We start from the raw sequence: 12,870 nt of genomic DNA on the forward strand, positions 1-12,870 counted from the left end.
ATGGGCAAAATACCTGAACAGACACTTCTCCAAGAAGGGCATATTGAGGGCCCAGAGATAAATCAGATCCTGGCCCGTGGGATCTGTGTGTTGTGTCTGAGACAAGACAAATTCACATGGACTACTGAGTCCTGTAGAGGAAAAGGGATGGCACGGCCACTCTCTCAAGGGGAGAGTACCCTACCCTTGCCTTGACAGGCTTTTATTGCTTTTCTGGGCACATTACATTGAGGATGATCCTCATTTACTATATACAGGTTCACTTTAGGCAGTTACAGAAAACAAAGGACAGGGTGTTGCTAATTACATAAAAAAGGAAGGATATTTGCAAATGTAAAGGCAAAAGTGGTTAAAGTGGTCACACTTGTCTTTGGAAGGTTTAGCACAGATTTTAGGAAGTTACTTTAAAGATATGCAGTAAACGTTTGCTGCCTCAATTCAGGGTGGGGGAGTTTTAGCAAAAGCAAGCCTCATAGCGGCCTAGGTACAATGAAGGCCTGATTCCCCACGGGAGAACCAATCCATGGGCGTGGGTCCTGTGTGCTGGACCTTGCTCCCCACTGGCCTTTCTGAGTGAGAGCTGGGCCCACGCTACACAGAACAGTCTCCTATACAGGGACATATGAAAAAAAACATTAATTCTTAAGAAGAATTTTATTTTTTTCTTGATTCATAGAAATATTTCTTCTCAACCAAATTAAACTCTTTCCAAAACCAATATTCTTTTCGGACTCTAAGAAGTCCTCTGTTAACTGTATTACTTTCAGCATTTACCTTTTGTTGGCTTGGTTTTTCCAGCAGTAAAATGACTATGATTGTTAATGTGGTTATGAAACTGTCATTAAAAGTGTTTCACATAGCTCTGAGTTATATAAATTTAAAAAAGAAACTATATTGCTGTTCCCAACTTTGATAGAAGGCTATGAACATCAGTCATCAAGAACTTAGTAATAGCTGTTAGAGATTATTGATCTATTGAGGCAAAGACACTAAGATTGAGATATTTGTAAAAAAGAAGAAAAAGAAGGAGGAGTAGGAGGAGGAGGAGGAGAAAGAGTGGGGAGAAAGAAGGAGAGCAGAGAGGTAAGAGTGAATGGGAGAAGGAGGAGAAGAAAAAAAGGAAAAGGAGGAAAAAACTTAGAAAAGAAAAAAGTTTAAAAAGAGAGAGAAAGAAATATAGAGATCTATTTTCCAGCTTAATAAGATTGTGAGATTTTTAAAATAATTTAAATAGTAAAAACAAGTCATTTAAAGACAAAGTTTCTCTGACTTGTGATAAGAACTCTAATTAATTTGTGTATGTGATTCACTCTGCTATCACAAAAGAAAGTCACCTGACAAAGATTGTGTCGGAGAACATATATTTGAAAAATCATGGCTTCTCAGGCTAAGGCATATGAGACTGAATGAAAGAAGCTTCCTATGGACATGTTGGAAAGGGAGGAATTTACCTAACTCTAAAAGTGTGTAGCCAGAGCCTCAGGGGCCAAAGACCTTCTCATTTGTAAAACAAAAATTCTTTTTCTCAAGTAACTTGATGCAGTTTCTCTCCCAGAGTTAATCACAGATTTTTGGATCATTTTAGTAATTGCAAAGATTTCCAGATTTTAGTTTCTCAGAAGCTATCTTGTTTTGGTCCTAGATCATGTCTGGCATAAAGGCTTTCAAACACATCTCAGAGTTCAATATTCAAGACTAAACTTCAGGATTCATTGTGGCTGGGGTATACCTCAGGCTCTGAGTAATGTCTTACATGTTACAAAGCTTTGAGTTTCATGAACAGAGAAAATTTCTTCCAGGTGTTCATGATTTATCCTTTCTTTATTCTTCCACTAATTGTTAACCACTTTCTCTTGGATTTATCTGCCTTTCTACTTAGTTAGCTATGTTTGTTTGTGAAAACATTTTATTACTTTGGCAAGACTAGTATTAATATCACATCTTTAACTGAGTGATTTATTTATTCGTTAATGAAAAATCACTGATTTTCAATAATGTGCTAAATATTATTTCAGTTTTTCAAATTTATATATAGAAACTATTTCTCTTACCATACAGCCCCTACACAAAATATCATTTTAGAAAAAAATGTTCTTTTATCTCAGGTCTACAGTATTCAATTGATTATAATTCTTGATTCAAAACATACTCTCACCATTTTTCCATCAGCATTTGTGCTCCTGTGTTTATTTACTAATAAATTTGTACTTGTGAAAACATGACCTAATACAAGACCTAAATGATTGATAATAACATACAACTGCTTACATGTCCATCCTCATGCTGCCTCTTGGCCTTCCCACCTGTGAGTTTGCTTACATCTTACAGCTTCTCTTTTTGTACATAATCTTATTATTTATACAAGCTCCTACAAAGTACACTGGTATTTTTCTATTGCTTTAGAAAAATTATGCTAAGTGGATCCACTTTGGACTTTTTCTCCTTATTATAATACCTTAGAAAAATCTATATCATTATATATAGTTTTACTTCATTTGCCATACTTCTCAGTAATATTACATTGTCCTCTTTGTGGGCATTATTGTAAATTTCTCCTTTTACACATATGCAAGGGTTAATCTTGGATATTTAAATGGAATGAAATTCCTGGGCCATAGAATGTATGAATGTTGAACTTTACAATATTAGGCCAAACTTTTTCCAACATGATTGTACCAGTAAACACTTCCATCAGCAATGTATAAGAAATCCTCTTGATTTATATATTGTTTACTCAAAAAATCTAATTTCATATTTTTTCTTCAGGTGAATTTAGAACAAGCTGGACTAAGTGAAAGAAGTTAACCAGTCTGTGTTGTCCCAATGTATTATTCTTGGGCTTTGTAATTCTTGGGAGCCCCAGGCCTTTGTTCTAGTGATATTTTCTTCATTTTATTTGATCGCCATTTTAGGCAGCACTTCATTATGCTCCTAATTATCACTGATATTCATCTCCACTCCCCTATGTACTTCCTGTTAGCCAATCTCTCATTAATTGATTTCTGCCTTTCCTCAGTCACTATCCCTAAAATGATCACAGACTTTCTCAAGGAAAACAAGACCATCTCCTTTGGAGGCTGTATGTGTCAGATTTTCTTTGGAAATTTCTTTGGAGGAGGTGAGATGGTGCTGCTTCTGTCAATGGCCTATAACCATTACGCGGCCATCTACAAACCACTTCATTACTCCAACATCATGAACAAACGAATGTATATTGCATTAGTGATGACATCATGGATCATTTGCTTTGTGTATTCAATAAGCCAACTAGCTATGATTATGAAGCTCCCTTTCTGTGGACACAGGGAATTGGATAGCCATTTCTGTTATATTCCATTCATGATAAAACTAGCCTGCATGTATACCTATATTCTAGCAATGTTGATAAATGCTGACAGTGGGGTACTGGCAACCATCTGCTTCATACAGGTGCCGATAGCTTACTCTTATATTCTGTTTACTGTCTCCCTTCTCTCTGAGGATGGGGCATCCAAGTTTCTCTCCACCTGCACTATCCATTATACAGTGGCCACTCAGCATCACCTGGGTGGACAAGTTTCTTGCTGTATTTTATAAGGTCATCACACCTCTCCTAAATCCAGTCATTTACACTCTAAGAAACAAAGAGATTAAGAATGCCATTAAGAGATTACAATGTTAGCATATGGATTTCTGTGGGTATTTCAGGGACTTACATTACCAGAATATCCACTGTAAGCTGTCTAAATTAACCACACCTGACCTGTTACTTGGTACTGGGAAGCGTTCCTCAATTCATATATAAAAATCATATGTATCTCCAAATGTAAGTTTCATATCAATTCTCTTATAGTCAGTAATCATTTATTAATCATTGAATACAAAATGATTTGGGAAATTTGGCCAGTCTTTGTAACTATGATTGTGGTTATTTCAATCAACTATTTTCCTCTTAATTATGAGTCACGTATCCCTGCTTCTTTGCATGTTTCATGATTATTTTATGAATTTTGGACATTGTGTATAAAAGATTACATAGCTCTGACTTCAGTACCATTCTCATTTTTGCCTGCTCCTTGGATATATTTCCTCCAGGTTTTGAATATGATTCTAGGGGATTTCTTTCTCCTCAGTTTGAAAAAATTCAGGTGATTCAGTTTTGCCATCCAGAATTTTCTTCATTGTTGTTCAAGTACAGTTGTCTCCATTTTCACCCCACAACACCCTTCTCTCCACCCTTTCCCACCTCCCACCCTCAAACCCACCCCCTTTGGCTTTGTCCATGTATCCTTCATACATGTTCCTTCATGCCCCCCCCATTATCAACTATTATCTCTCTCCCTCCTCTCTGCTTACTGTCAGATTGTTCTTTATTTCAATGTCTCTTGTATTTTGTTTGCTTGTTTTTTTTATTAGGTTAAGCCTCCAGAATCTTTGAGTTTAGAACTTTAGTCTTCTGTTCCCTTCAAAAGTGAAGTATGACAAATTCCTTAAGCAGGGCCCTGGCTTCGTATTTTTACTTTTAATTTAATATACCAAATAAGGCTCCATTATAAATTATAAATATTAAGCAACAAAATAATCATGGACAGGAAAATTATAAAAATTACTGGTTATACAATCCAGAAATAATTTTGGATCACAAATACTCAGAACATGCAATCTTTTCATCTTTTCATAATTTAGCAGAAAATTTGGTTCAGGTTATCAAAGTAAAATAGAAATTAAATTAGTTTCACAATTTCTACAGATTACACACACATACTTGGACCTATGTCTTGAGCAATAAAAGAGTTGTACAAATTACCAGAGAAAAATTGTCTGCAAACAAGTTGGGCAGAGTAGTTGTTGGATAAGAATAATATCAGCCATGAAAATATCAGATCAACATCTATTTGATGTTTAAAGAATTTCCAAAAAAAAAAAGAATTTCCATTAATTGATTGAGTCATAGACATTAAGTGGTAATTTTAAAAACTGTGAAATAAGCAACATTTATATAAAAGTCCCTGCCTGTGGCCAACCAGAGATGGCTTGATTCCATTGGAATTGAGAAAGGCAAGGATGGGAAGAGTAGCCACAGATCAAATAAATAAAACATATTATCTCTGGGGCTCTCCCTTTTATTTCCCCTCCTAATTTATGTCAATCTCCCCTTATTACACTAACTTATTTATGTTGTGTTCATTCCATTTCCCTCACTCTACTCTTTTTTCCAGGTTTTAGAACCTCTCTGACACATTTTTGTGTTTCAGAAAAATATATAAATTTGAATATTCATATTCTGGGTTTAAATCAGAGGAGAGTTGTACATTTCATAGATCCCTCAAAAGTTTGAATATATTAGCTCTAAGTTAGTTTACTTGAATCTAGGCAGCCTGATGTCTGAGATCATACTATCAGCAGATTCTAAGTCTGTAATCTATGCTTTTCAGCAACTTCCCATAAACATTTTCTGGGGCTATAATTCAGTTGCCAAATAACTTGTTTAAAAGAGAGATGATTCAATGTAATTTCATATTAAATTATCTATTCTGGATATTATGAGTGGGGTCTTTAGAAAAAAAACAAATTTTGTGTAATTATTTCAGCACTTGCATTGCTTGAAGTGGTTTGAAATTTACAAAGTAAGTTTTGACCTTTAGAGTTATTTAAGAGATCTTCCTCAAATGAAGGAGTTGAATACTCAGTCTCTTCATTGCCACCTTCATATCCTTGTTTCTCAATATGTATAGAATAGGATTCAGAATGGGTATAATCATAAAGTCCACGATGGCAAGAAACTTACCCACTGGTACTGTGGGAAACAGCCACATGTAAACAAAGATACGTGACCCAAAGAACAAAACCACTACAGTGGTGTGAACTCAGAGAGTAGAAAGGGCCTTAGACAAACCATCTGAGGAGCATTTCCACACAGTGACCAGGATGAAGATATAGGAGATAATCAACAAGAAAAGGGTTCCTATGGAAATGAACCCACTGTTGGCAGTAATCATGAATCCCATTCTGTAGGTGTCTGTGCAAGCAAGTTTGATAAACCAAGGAAGGTCACAGTAAAAGCTATCGATCTCAGGACCACAAAAAGGCAAATGAACAACAAAAGCTAACTGAGGCACTGAGTGAATCAGGCCTATAACCCAAGCACCAAAAAGAAGCAAAATGCATATTTGTGGGCTCGTGACAGTCAGGTAGTGGAGAGGCTTACATATGGCCACATATCAGTCTAAGGCCATGAAGATGAGCAGCACCATCTCAGATCCCCCCAGGATGTGAAAGATAAACATCTGGACAACACATCCCTGGAAGGATATGGTTTTGTACCCAGGGTACAAGTCAGATATCTTCTTAGGAACCGTTAAAGTAGAAAGACAGAAATCAATAAATGAGAGGTTGGCTAAAAAAAAGTACATGGGAGAATGTAAATTGCTGTTGAAAGTCACTGTAAACACAACAAGGAAGTTTCCTAAAACAACTCTTACATAAAACACTGTAGAGATGGCCAGGAGGAAATGCTGCATTGGTCTACAGGTAGAAAATCCAAGGAACACAAATTGAGACACTTCAGAGTAATTTGTTTAATTCACTGACTTTGTGTTACCTGAAAGGAACAAATGAAAATAATTATAAAGGAATACACCACAGCCATTGAAAAAAACAATTGTTACTGGGTTTTAAATACTGATATTAAAGAGAAATCTTCAGTCTTGTTTACAAAGTCCTTTGAAAATTTATAAAGTAGTTTATTCATTTAACAAATAGGTCAGAACCAAGATGGCGGCGTAGGTAGACACACTGCGCTTCCTCGCACAACCAGAACTGACAGAGAATCGAACAGCAAGGGGGACCAACACCAAGGAAACAGAAAATAATCATTCATCCAGACTGGTAGGAGGGGCGGAGACGGCACTGGGGTGGAGAGGACTCGCGTGGCTGTGGCGGGACTGAGACTGGCGGAGTGTGGGACAAATGGCGCAGGCAGTCCGAGCACTAGCGGACCCTGCGGTCCCACATTTGCACAGATAAACCCAGAGGGCCGGACTCAGAGTGGCGGAGAGTGGGGCAGGCAGAGTGGCAGATAGCACATTGCGGCACCACATTCGCCCACAGATAAACCGGACAAACGGCGGGCAGAGAAGCAGACCTCTGCGCAACCCAGGGCTCCAGCTCGGGGAAATAAAGCCTCAAACCTCTGATTGAAAGCGCCCCTGGGGGTTGGGGCGGCAGGAGAGACTCCCAGTCTCACAGGAGAGGTTGTTGGAGAGACCCACAGGGGCCTAGAGTGTGCACAGGCCCACTTACTCGGGAACCAGCAACAGAGGGGCCCAGTTTGATTGTGGGTAGCGGAGTGAAAGACTGAAATCCGGAGGAGAGTGAGGCGGGCGCCATTGCTCCCTCTCGGCCCCGCCCCCACGTACAGCATCACAGCCCAGTGACCAGCGTTACCCCGCCCTGGTGAACACCTAAGGCTCCGCCCCTTAAAGTAACAGACGCGCCAAGACAAACAAAAAAAAAATGGCCCAAATGACAGAACACTTCAAAGCTCCAGAAAAAATACAACTAAGCGACGAAGAGATAGCCAACCTATCGGATGCACAGTTCAAAGCACTGGTTATCAATATGCTCACAGACTTGGTTGAATCTATTCGAAAAACAGATGAAAAAATGAAGCCTATGCTAAGAGAAACAAAGGAAAATGTACAGGGAACCAATAGTGATGAGAAGGAAACTGGGACTCAAATCAATGGTATGGACCAGAAGGAAGAAACAAACATTCAACCAGAAAAGAATGAAGAAACAAGAACTTGGAAAAATGAGGAGAGGCTTAGGAACCTCCAGGACACCTTGAAACATTCCAACATCCGAATTATAGGGGTGCCAGAAGGAGAAGAGGAAGAACAAAAAATTGAAAACTTATTTGAACAAATAATGGAGAACTCCCCCGATCTGGCAAAGGAAATAGACTTCCGGGAAGTCCAGGAAGCTCAGAGAGTCCCAAAGAAGCTGGACCCAAGGAGGAACACACCAAGGCACATCATAATTACATTACCCAAGATTAAACGCAAGGACCTACGTCCAAGATTACTGTATCCAGCAAAGCTATCATTTAGAATGGAAGGGAGGATAAAGTGCTTCTCAGATAAGGTCAAGTTGAAGAGGCTCATCATCACCAAGCCCTTATTATATGAAATGTTAAAGGGAGTTACCTAAGAAAAAGATCAAAAATAAGAACAGTAAAAATGACAACAAACTCACAGTTATTAATGACCACACATAAAACAAAAACGAGAGCAAACTAGGCAAACACCTAGAACATGAGGGTTGTCAATAAGGGAGTGGGAGGGGGAGAGGGGGGTAAAGGTACAGAGAATAAGTAGCATAGATGATAGGTGGAAAATAGACAGGGGGAGGGTAAAAATAGTGTAGGAAATGTAGAAGCCAAAGAACTTATAAGTATGACCCATGGACATGAACTATGGGGGGGGAATGTGGGAGGGAGGGGGTTGGGCAGGATGGAGTGGAGTGGGGGGGGGAAATGGGACAACTGTAATAGCATAATCAATAAATATATTTTTAAAAAAAAAAAAAAAACAAAAAAAAACAAAAAAAAACAAAAAAAAACAAAAACAAATATTCATTGAGCAGCTACCAGGAAGGTTTCCGAGGTACTTACACTGTGCCACATTCTGGAATAAAACAAACACCCTGTCTTCATGTAGTTTGTAGTCTACTTGTGAAGCTGCCATTAAATAACTAATTGTCTAACTAGATAATTATAATGCTAATAATTTATTTGAAAAAGAAAAGAACAAAGGGCTATGCAAACTATAAGAGCTCATAGAAGTGGCATGTGCCCTGGTCTGGAAGATGTTTGTGCTAAAGTCTAAATAGGAATTAAATAAGTGAGGAATGATAGGAAGAGTAACCTATCCAGGAGAAAGGCAGGAGGAATATTCTGAAGCATGAAGAAACAGAACAATTTTACATGAATGAAAAAAAGACTAGTAAGGGTCTGATCAAGGTAGAATCATACAGGGTATGTAAAGAATTTGATCTGTATCTTAGAAGTGATAGGAAGCCATTGAGACAGAACAATGAAATAAAGCACTAATAGTACATTAGTGCTTTAAAAAGTTTACAGTAATTGCAAATTAAAGAATGTAATACAGGGATCCAAAGGAAAGAGGGAGAGACCAGTTAAGAGTCTGTCAAAAAAATCATATCAAATGAATACAGAAAGGATAAACTTGTCATTAAATGGTGTTGACACAACTTACCAAACTTGGCAAAACAAGTTGAATTCCTTACTTTACAACAATAACTAAAATGAATTTTTAATGGGTACTTAATAAAGATAAAAGAAATAGAAAATATGGACTTATTTTTAGATAATCTTTTGTATAAGACTCTTTCTAAACATATCCTAACATTCACACATGTAGAAAAAAACTGACATTTTCAGATTCAAATTTTAAATCTTCTATATACATTTTAAAAGAAAAAAACTAAGTGGGAGAATAATTAGATATAATGATAAACCAAATTTAAAATGAAACAAACATGAACACTTGGACCAAGTAAGAAATCTAAATAGTCATTAGAGAACCAAGATGGCAGCGTAGGTAGACACTCTGCGCCTCCTTGCACAACCAGAACTGACAGAAAATCGAAAGGCAAGGAAGTCCGACACCAAGTAGATAAAAAAGAAACATACATCCAGACTGGTAGGAGGGGCAGAGACGGGCACCAGGGCGGAGAGGACTCGCCACAAGACTGGCGGAGTGTGGGACGAACAGGGCAGGCAGTCTGACCACTACCAGACCCCGTGGCCCCACATTCCCGCACAGATAAACTGAGAGGGCCAGACTCAGAGTGGTGGAGAATGGGGTAGGCAGAGCGGTGGGTAGCACCTTGCGGCCCCACATTTGCGCATAGATAAACCCGGAAAAACGGCAGGGAGGGAAGCAGACCGCATAACCCAGGGCTCCAGCTCGGGGAAATAAAGCCTCAAATCTCTGATTGAAAATGCCCTTGGGGGCTGGGGCGGCAGCAGGAGAAACTCCCAGCCTCACAAGAGAGGTCATTGGAGAGACCCACAGGGGCCTAGGGCTTGCACAAGCCCACCCACTCGGGAACCAGCACCAGAGGGGCCCAATTTGATTGTGGGTAGTGGAGGGAGCGACTGAAATCTGGTGGAGAGTGGAGCAGGCACCATTGCTCCCTCTCGGCCCCTCCCCCACGTACAGCATCACAGCCCAGCAACCAGCGTTACCTTGAGCTGGTGAACACCTAAGGCTCCGCGCCTTTAAGTAACAGACACACCAAGACAAAAAAAAATAAAATGGCCCAAATGACAGAACACTTCAAAGCACCAGAAAAAATACAACTAAGTGAGGAAGAGATAGCCAACCTATCGGATGCACAGTTCAAAACACTGGTTATTAAGACGCTCACAGAATTGGTTGAATTTGTTCAAAAACCAGATGAAAAAATGAAGCCTATGCTAAGAGAAACAAAGGAAAATGTACAGGGAACCAATAGTGATGTGAAGGAAACTGGGACTCAAATCAACGGTGTGGACCAGAAGGAAGAAAGAAACATCCAACCAGAAAAGAATGAAGACACAAGAATTCAGAAAAATGAGGAGAGGCTTAGGAACCTCCAAGACATCTTTAAACATTCCAACATCCAAATTATAAGGGTGCTAGAAGGAGAAGAGGAAGAACAAAAATTGAAAACTTATTTGAACAAATAATGAAGGAGAACTTCCCTCATCTGGCAAAGGAAATAGACTTCCAGGAAGTCCAGGAAGCTCAGAGAGTCCCAAAGAAGCTGGACCCAAGGAGGAACACACTAAGGCACATCATAATTACATTACCCAAGATGAAAGAGAAGGAGAGAATCTTAGAAGCAGCAAGAAATAAGGACACAGTTACCTACAAAGGGGTTCCCATAAGACTGTCAGCTGATTTCTCAAAAGAGACTTTATAGGCAAGAAGGGACTGGCAAGAAGTATTCCAAGCCATGAAAGGCAAGGACCTACATCCAAGATTACTGTATCCAGCAAAGCTATCATTTAGAATGGAAGGGCAGATAAAGTGCTTCTCAGATAAGGTCAAGTTCAAGGAGTTCATCGTCACCAAGCCATTATTATAGGAAATGTTAAAGGGACTTATCTAAGAAAATGAAGATAAAAAATATGAACAGTAAAAATGACAGCAAGCTCACAGTTACTAACAACCACACCTAAAACCAAAACAAAAGAAAACTAAGCAAACAACTACAACAGAAATAGAACCACAGAAATGGAGATCACATGGAAGGTTATCAATAGGGGATTTGGAGGGGGAGAGAGGGGGGAAAGGTACAGAGAATAAATAGCATAAATGATAGGTGGAAAATAGACAGGGGGAGGGTAAGAATAGTGTAGGAAATGTAGAAGCCAAAGAACTTATAAGTATGACCCATGGACATGAACTATAGGGTGGGAATGTGGGAGGGAGGAGGTGGGCAGGATGGAGTTGAGTGAAGGGGTGGAAATGGGACAACTGTAATAGCATAATCAATAAATATATCAAAAAAAAGAAATCTAAATAGTCAACATCTGAAGAACATAAAACTCACTATTTAAAAATGTAAATAAAACAATATAAGATTACTAGCATATTTGTTTCTAAAAACTGTTGACATAAAAATTAATAATATGAGTGAGGCTGTGATGAAAGAGACTTTCTCATACAGTGATTCAGAGTGCACATTCATAGAACTACTCCAGAACACAATTTGAAAATCATATATAATATTTTAGAATTTTCTTATGACCAAAGACTCGCATTACAATAAATTTTTCTTAAGATATAACAACAAATGAGCTAAAATATTTAGATATTGGGGCAAATGTTATATAATTATTTATAAAAAGGAAAAATTGAAAATAACCTAAATCAAATCAATGAGGAATTGTAACAGTGCAACAATACAATCAACTAAGAAAGACAGTTAACCTTATATGTAGAAAAACATCATGAAAAAGTATATAATAAATCTTCAATTAAAAGGAGAAGCTTGGGAAAGATAGCAGCGAGATAGGTGGGAGCAGAGTCCACTTCCCCCTGCACATGGGTGAAAGACCTAGCAGATCTACTGAGGTACAAAGCGAATAGCCAACAGTACCCCAGCATATATCACGATAGGAGACCAAAAAGCATAGAGGACACTGAAAAACCAGACGGTAAGGTGATTGCTTCAGGATAATAAGGTCCCTTGGATGAGCACAGGGATCAGAGCAACTACAGCTTCTTGTCTCCTGGGAGAGAGCGGGGTTAACAGCTCCCTCCCCTACCAAACAAGGTTTGAGCAGCACCAAGAGACACCTGGTTGCTTGAAGTCACAGGGAGGGGAATAAGGACGAAGTAGTAAACCCACAGAGACCGCATGTCCCGGCTGGGGAGAGTTGAAAGTTGGGCCATGAAGGGCCTGGACCCAGACAGTCCCCAGTCTAGCTGGAGAGGTAGGCTGTGTGAGAGGACAGGCCCTTCCTTGTATGGAGCAGCAGGATTTAGGAGGAGGAATTTCTCAAAAAGAAAACTAGAAAAAAAAGAGACACTCAGGGGCAGCTTGGGGAATTCTCCTGCAGCAGCAACTCCAGTCTCCTCTCCACACCGCCGCCCAGCACTCCAATGGGGGTGTGGGGGTCACCACCCCTACATCCGAGGCACCAGGGAGAGTGTGCACCTGAAAGGGACCCATGGCTACAGCTGAGGCACCATAGAGGGCCCCCAGGCCCACATCTGAGGCACTGGGGACAGTGCACACATCGGAGGGACCTGAGATAACATCCAAGGCACCAGGGAGAGTGCGAACCACATAAGGACCCGCACTTCCAACCAT

At 39.4% G+C, this 12,870-nt stretch overlaps 2 pseudogenes; one reads left to right on the top strand and one right to left on the bottom strand.

The window, feature by feature from the left end:
- Positions 1–3,661, top strand: LOC112311093 (olfactory receptor 4F4-like; annotated as a pseudogene).
- A 1,969-nt stretch (positions 3,662–5,630) lies between these two features.
- On the bottom strand, positions 5,631–12,870 carry LOC112311092 (olfactory receptor 4F15-like; annotated as a pseudogene).

This window comes from Desmodus rotundus, chromosome 7 (genome assembly GCF_022682495.2).
Source record: "Desmodus rotundus isolate HL8 chromosome 7, HLdesRot8A.1, whole genome shotgun sequence".
NCBI lineage: Eukaryota > Metazoa > Chordata > Mammalia > Chiroptera > Phyllostomidae > Desmodus > Desmodus rotundus.